Genomic DNA, 7,704 nt, shown 5'->3' on the forward strand with positions numbered 1-7,704 from the left:
ATGTTCATGGCAGCTTTATTCATAATACCCAAAACACTGAAACAATACAAAGGTATTGAGGCACATCTGAATATGGAAACCACATGGTCAAGCGAACAAGGAAAATTTAATTTTAAAAACTATCTCAGCAGTTGGAGTAACCCTAGAGAGCTCTACAGAGTATATTCCAAGGCAGAAGAAGAGTATCCAAGGAGGAAACAAATTGGAAGGGGCCCTCTCCCTCAAGCTGGTATTCAAACCTTGTTGAAAAATGTGTCATGCATGGCCCTTGGTCTCCAGGTCAGTAGCAGACATCCCTCTGGGGCACTGGCGGCAGAGACTAGCAGCGACTGTGCCCTGGGGGAGTCCGAGTTGGGAACCTACTGGCAGACAGAGTGGTGAAGGCCTGGGATGCATGGACCCGTGTCTGGAGGACCACCAGCAACACAGGGACTCAGTGTCCTGCTCACCAGCAGGGCGTGTGAGGCTGGAGGTTTGCAGGGTCCATGATGGGAGGGTGTAGCAAGGTGAGCACTGGGCTAGACCGGAGGCTGTGGGCTTACAGGCATTGTGTGCTCTGGATGCAGAGCTGGGGCCGTGCAGTGGAGGTCCCCATGCATTCCTCTCTGCAGCAGTCTCAGAGCAGAAGCGAACAGAAGCGAACAGAAGCGCCGGGGGCCAGGGAAGGCGGCTTCCTCCTGTGGTGTCCCTCCAGCGCCATCTACTGATACAATTTGGTATCGCTCTCGCTGCCAAGGAGAATTGCTTCAAGGGGCTAGCCCGCTATTCCAGAGCAGGTAATGACGGGCTGGTGTGGAGTTGTGAGGCAGCAGACTGAAAACGGTCAGACCTAGCAACGAATGCAATGGAAAAACAATTTGGTTTATTAATATAATGGGATCCCACTCAGCACTAAATAGAACGAACTACTGATACAAAACAACATGGACGGGTGGTGGAAACAACATCCTGAAAGAAAGAAACCAGACATGGAAGGGTAAATGCTGTTATATGAAATTCTAGCCCACACAAGAACAGCCTATAAGGACAAAAAGGCAATCGGCGTTTCCTGAGGATTTGGGGTGGGTGGTATTGACTGCAAAGGATCACAGAGAAATTTGGGGTGATAATGAAGCGCTCTACATCTGGATGTGGTCGTGGTTACATCGGCATATATATATAGCAATGCTACTTTGCAAATTCCAGAGTAAGAGCCATCTGAGAAGACCACAGCTTCCCTCCTCTGGCAAGAGGTGCATTCTCAGGGTGGGAAGGCCTTTGTGGTCAGAGAGGATTATTCTGGGTGTTGCTGGGATACAGATGAGAAGGCGCACCTGGAAGGAAGTTACCCAGGAAACTCCAGCCATGGTCTCTCTGAGGGTAGGCGCCCGCATTCTTCTCCAGCTCGGCCATCACCAGTCCTGCATTTCACGGTTTGGCCATAGATCCAGGTAGCATAAGAGGATAATTACAAAGGGGGGAGGTGCCCTTCAAGACTGGCCAACCAATGAGACAGGGATAAGGGACACAGGAAAAGCAACCTGCCCAAGAAAAAAGGAACTTAACTAAAGATCTCAGTAGCTTCTGAAAGTGTGAGGCTTTATGGTCTAGAACAGTAACTACTGAAATTGGTAATACTAACAATTAGAAGAACAGATTGTAAAGAGGTTGCAGAAGATGTCCAATGTGCAGCCCCTTTATAAATAAAGCCTGACAGTAGATGCTGACCCATTCGCTAGCATTGGCTGGTGCTGGTGGTCAAGAAGAGAGTCTACAGCCTTGGGTAATAGGTGTGTGTACTTGCCTCAAAACTCCAGATACCGATAAAGAACCACCACTGAGATCCAGGAAAATTTGTAAAACATAGGCTGGTTATAAAAGGCCAAAATTATCTTGTAGGGTTTTTTTTTTTTTTAATTCATTTGAGAGAGAGAGAGAGAGAGAGGCAGAGAGAGCACAAGCAGGGGGAGAGGGAGAGGCAGATTCCCCGCTGAGCAGGGATCCTGATGCAGGGCTCGATCCCAGGACCTGGAGATCATGACCTGAGCCAAAAGCAGATGCTTAACCATCTGAGACACTCAGGCGCCCCTATCTTGCAGGTTTGCTAAAACTATTTTACTTCCTAGGTCTTGGGCATAGAATGGCCCAGAGGGAGCTGCTGAACTCACCTTAAGGACATATTTAATGAACAATTTCTCTTCCCAACAAGAACACTTGCATGTGAATAATGGAAGATTAGACCCTTTAACTCAGTGCTCCCAGTGCTGAGCACCTGTCCCCAAGAACTCTCCCATAGCGTCACAGGTGGGCAGGGAGCCAGATGTTTGGTTTGGAAGTGTCCCTTGTAGTGGAGAGCCAGAGCGCCTAGGTGTGTGGCTGTCCCTGGGGAAATGGAAGAAACACTCGGCAGGACACGGTGTGGCAGTTAGAGGTGACACACACATGGAGGCACATCTTGAAAAGAGAGAGCTGGGTGAAAGTCCACAGAATGGAGTCTAGCGCATAAGCACGTAAGAAAATTAAAAATACGGCTCACAAAATAACACCACAGATTTTGTGAGAATGCATACACATACATGTCAAAATATTTTGAGTAGTGTTTTCCTCAGGAGAGGAGAAGTGAAAAATGAAAGTGGATAAATAGAACAAAAGAGAGGCCTCGCTCAGGCCAATGATAAAAGCATGATTAACCCAGTCCTCTGATCCTGATGTTAAAAAAATAAAAGGCTCCTCATTCCAGGGGAAATGTGTTCTATGGCCACGTAGACCTCAGCTGATCAACGTGATACAGAAACGAACTGAGAGTTCAGGACCAAGTTTTTCAGAAGGTTTTTATAAGGGCTGGGAAGCAGAACGTCTCAGAACGTTCCATTGATACCACATCAGGCCAAAGCCACCTCGTACTTCCTCCGGATCTCTGCGCAGGGTTATGGTGACCTGGGCCTGCCAGTGCACACAGCGTGTGTCCGTGTGTGTCGGTGTCCCTGACTTACATGCTGAGATGGACAAATCATCAGGATTCAGGAATCTGCCCCAAGCTTTACTCCCTGTGGAATGTCATTACGTACAATAATAAGATCCCCATTTATCTATGATCTAGGGAGTGGAAACGGAGGCATGTGCTATTCTCAGGCAGCAAGATAACCAGGACACGGGGATAGCTGAGCCCCCCCCGTCTTGGGAAAGAAACCCTTACCCGAGGGAGGTGGCCGTCCTGGTTGTAGGCTTGCTGGTCACCACCCAGAGTCCCCCATGTCTACTGGGTCACCAGGATGCTGGGTACTGCTTTCCTAGGAGTTCTAGGCTGGGCCAGGGGCCCCACTGGGAGGGACACGAGGCCTCCACAATGGCGTGTGGGAATCTACAGGCCCGGTGAGGGCTGGTTGGGGTAGATGTCCTAGCAGGAGTGGTGGGGGGCTATCTGGGCCCAAGGCCCATGCAGGTGGGAGAAGAAGCAGGATGCGGAGGAGGGGCTGGGGTAGTAAAGGGAGGGGTGTGGGAGAAGCGCAGGGCAAGTCGGAAGGGGTGGCGGATGCAAGGGAGATGGCAAGGGGGAAGAGGAGCAGGGGGGCAGGCAAGGGTGGAGGGGCCCCAGGCAGGGAGGTGAGAAGAGTTGGAACCGGTAAGAGGAGGCACGCGGTCTGGGCATGAGGTGGGAAGAACACCAGGTTGGTTTGAGTAACTGGTGACCCAGGCCCAGGGCGGAGAGATGGGGAAGTCAAGGGGACAAGAGGCAGGACGGGAGGCAGGGAGGGGACCGAAAGCCCAGCTGGGGCTGGAGAAGTGGGGTGAAGAGGACGTTGAGCGGGAGCGAGGCCAGGCAGCCACTTCTGCATGGCTCTCAGTTGAGAAATGAGGGTCTGTGTGATGGGTTCCCTGTTCTGCATTCTCTCTCTCTGCTTGATTCCATTATGACTCAGATTCCATTACAAGAGAGTCCAAGGTTCTACAACATTTTGACTCAGAGGATACTTCTGAGAGCCTCGAGTACAGCTTTCTCCATCTTATAAAGATGGAGAAGAAACAAAGATAAAGATAAAGAAGAAACAAAGGCCCAGAGGGTTGTTCAAAACCACCCAACAGTCAGTCAATGACACGGTTTGGACAGAAACCAATCCAGAGCTCCTAAAAACAATCCCAGGGGCACCCAGGTTAGCCCTCCGGCTTTTGGTTTTGACTCACTGGGCAACAGCTGAGCTCACCCCCAGGCCTGGGTATGGGGGTGGAGGAGGCCGGGGGAGGAAGGCTCTGGAGCAGCAGTCGAGGAGAGTTTAGAACTTCCCTCTGGTGCTTGCTTTATATGTTCCCACACCTGTCTCACTCCATCCCATTAGAAATTCACAGGCCAGGGGTGTTAGCTCCATTTTAAGGAAGAAGAAACTATACATCCAGACAGGGGTAGACAGTTGCCCAGGGCCATACAGCCTTGGAACAATCCAGACCCAGAAACCAGGCAGCTGGTTCTGTGCTCTTTTCATTAAATGACTACATCGGGAAAGGGGACGGGCATGTAAGGGGACATGGGTGTAATGACAGCCGCCACAAACACCCCTTCTGTCTCTGTTATGACTCTTTCATGATTTTAGAATTCCTCCAATGTTGGGGATTCTCACATACTCACTGGTCACTGATGTGTCCCCATGAGCTGATCTACTTCTGGCTTTTGGTGATTCCTAGTCATTTTTGGTCTGCGAAGGAAATCCTTTCCTGGTTCCCAGTATTAAAATGGATTTATTAAAATATACATATATTTTCATTTCTCTGATTCAGCACAGAAGCAGAATCTTATAGGGTTACTAAGCCTCCCACCTTGGATGGGAACCTCTGCTTTACCAGTGAATCCTGTCCTGTTACCGTATGTTTGCATGTGCACGTGTCCCTTCCATGAACTTTTTTTTTTTTAAAGACTTATTTATTTTTAGAGAGAGAGAGAGAGAGTGAGAACATGGGGGCTGGAGGGGCGAAGGGAGAGAATCTTCAAGCAGACTCCCGGCTGAGTGAGGAGCCCACCTCGGGGCTCCATCCCGCTACCCATGAGAGCATAACCTGAGCTGAAACCAAGGGTCAGACACTTGACCCGCAGAGCCACCAAAGCACCCCCTTCCCTGAACTCTTCAAACACTGTCTTAGTCATGGTTCTCCAGAGAAACAGAACCAATAGGACAACAGTCCCCTGTTGTCACAAAATGGCTGCCATCAGACCGTGTGACAAGTGGGGCTGGGGGAGACCTAGGGTGTGGTGGAAGCTCACTGGAGGGCGCTGAGCCAGGCTGGGTGGCTCAAGAGAGAGACGGAGACTGCTCAGGGGATACCTGGAAGGAGAGTGGGAGCTCGGGGCACATGGCTGGGGCGCAGCCCGCGGAGCAGCCAGAGCCCAGCTGGAGGCCGCACCCAGGCCCCAAAAGTAAGAGGGTGCTCAGTAGGGCAGAGAATTAGCAGAGCTAAAGGGGTGGGGTTGCTACAGCAGCAGCGTCCAGGGAAAAGAAAGAACATCGCAGAAGAGCCTTTCGGGGCATTTCTGCAAGAGTGACACCGAAGAGCTGAGCTGGAAGGGCTTTGTAAGCTACCTTCAAGAGAATGGACTTTACCCTATGAAAGGTAGGGGGCTCTGAAAACTTTTGAGAAGGAGAAAGACACGGTTGGAATCATGTTTTAGAAACACTCCTCGGATCGCGTGCGTGGGCTCTACGGAAGGAGGCAGCGAGGCGTTAGGGACCTAGTGTACTGAATCTGGAGACGGAAGGTGGGGAGCGGCCTCCACCGGGCTGGGGCGCGCAGAGGGAGGGGGCCATCTGAGAGAGATTAAGGAGGCAGAATGGGCAGGACTTCCTGACTTCGTTGGGAGTGAGATACCAGGAGAAGTCAGCTTAGCACTCAGGGTTCTGACTTAGGAAACAGGGTGCATGGGGGAATATTAGAAGAGTGGGTTTGTCTGATGGGAGAAAGCATGGGAAGGTGATGGGTCCTGGTTTTGACCTATTGAGAATCAATACTGAGAATTGAGGACATCAGCCGGCCTTTGCGTTGTCTGCCGGCAGCTCCAGAGAGAGATCTGAGCAAGGATCCATTTGAGAGGCCGCTGCAGAAACACGCTCTTCCAGCGCTGTATAAAGGGAGAAGCGACAGCACCCGGGACCAAGGAACACCACTTATGGCCCCAGACAGTCGGGGGAACCACCTACAAACTGGACTGGAAAAGAGCAGCCCCCCAGGGGACAGGAGGAAACCTGGGAGTGTGGGGTGTCATGGAACCCCAGGCAAGAGAGTGTTTTAAGATGAAGGGAATAATCCGAGAGGTAAAACAAGGACTTTTGGCATTGACACGGAGGACGGCGAGCAGCCTCAGCATGTGGTGTTAAGTGGCTGGTCAGGGGTCAGGAGTGACATGCCTAATAACGCCTCAGAGGACCCGCATCTCCTGGACTTACTAAGGGCTTTCGGCTTGAACCCACCTTACACTGAACACTTAAAGAAAATTAGCTCAGTGGATCAAAGAGCCCACGGAGCTGCCGCCCTCACAGTGATTCTGTAGGGGCCTTCACTCATGATTGAGTGAAGGTGATCGAATTGCCAGGCAAGCGGGAACCCAGCCCCACCAATGAACTCGCTCAAGGTGGCAAGAAGTACAGCTGTATCCAACAGAGCGCGTCCTGACTTTAGGGAGGAGGCCTGGGGAGGGGTAGTTCCTGCTCAGCTGAGACCACCCTGCCTGCGAGCCCCAGAGCTTTCGGCATGCTGTCTGCCCTGGCTGGTGGTGAGTGTTGGCCTGGGGAAAGGGCCTTCCCTTCCCTCCTTCTTTTTGTAGAATTACACTCAGTCTGCATGCATTGCTCTTTGCCTTGGACATGAGAGGGCACCCAGAGAGCTTATCTTAAGAAGGAGAATTTCTCAGCTCCTTCTGGTTTGAATGGATTTGGATGTGAATTGAATTGAATTGGAAGGTTTCTCCACTAAAGCCTAAAAAAAACGGCAAGTTGCAGGTGTTGGAGCTGGTGGGGGTGGGGTTGTTCCTCCATCGGCTTTAGGAGCCTCGAGGCAGGATTGCTTTGCACCCCAAAATATAGGCCTGGAACCTGCTCACCTTGGGAGCCTTGGTACCTCTGCCAACGGCTGGGGTTGAGGGCAAAGCACCCCAGGTCCCAGAGACTCTCTCCCCATGCTTGGGGCTAGGATGGCAGGGAGGGCAGCCTCAACCCAGAAGGAAGACTTGTCCCCAAGCCAAGGCCCACTGCACTCCTACTTTGTGCTGAAGTGTTTTCTCCTTGTCAGGGCAGAGAGAGTGGCAGACACATTCATGGGGAAAAAAAATACTAAGACGAAGAGCGTGAGTTAATTAAAACTTGGCAGTTGGCAGGCAGAAGACGGTAGTGACTGATTGATCAAGTGGGAATAGGCTATAACATAGGGAAATATTGAAGTGAGTTACATGAATTGTATCTCAAGTTTGGATCCCAAAATGTTTAATTGTTGCCTAAAATGTCTTTCGAAGAGCTTCTACTCTGGCAGCAAGCCCTGAAATGAAAATTGTTGCCACATCGATAGCAACAAGAATACTAACAGCTAACATTTCTGCCCGTGCTGTCCTCAGTGTGCAGCACTTGGCATGGTTTATGAGCTCATTCTCTCGGGGTCCCTGCGAGGGAGGTGGTGGGGGTCTCTCTTCTGTTTCCCTGCCCCATTCTGCTGAGGCTGAAGGGGACTCAGGGTCGGGGAAGGGTTTGGGTT

The sequence above is a fragment of the Martes martes genome (assembly GCF_963455335.1).
Source record: "Martes martes genome assembly, chromosome: 4".
Taxonomy (NCBI): Eukaryota; Metazoa; Chordata; class Mammalia; order Carnivora; family Mustelidae; genus Martes; species Martes martes.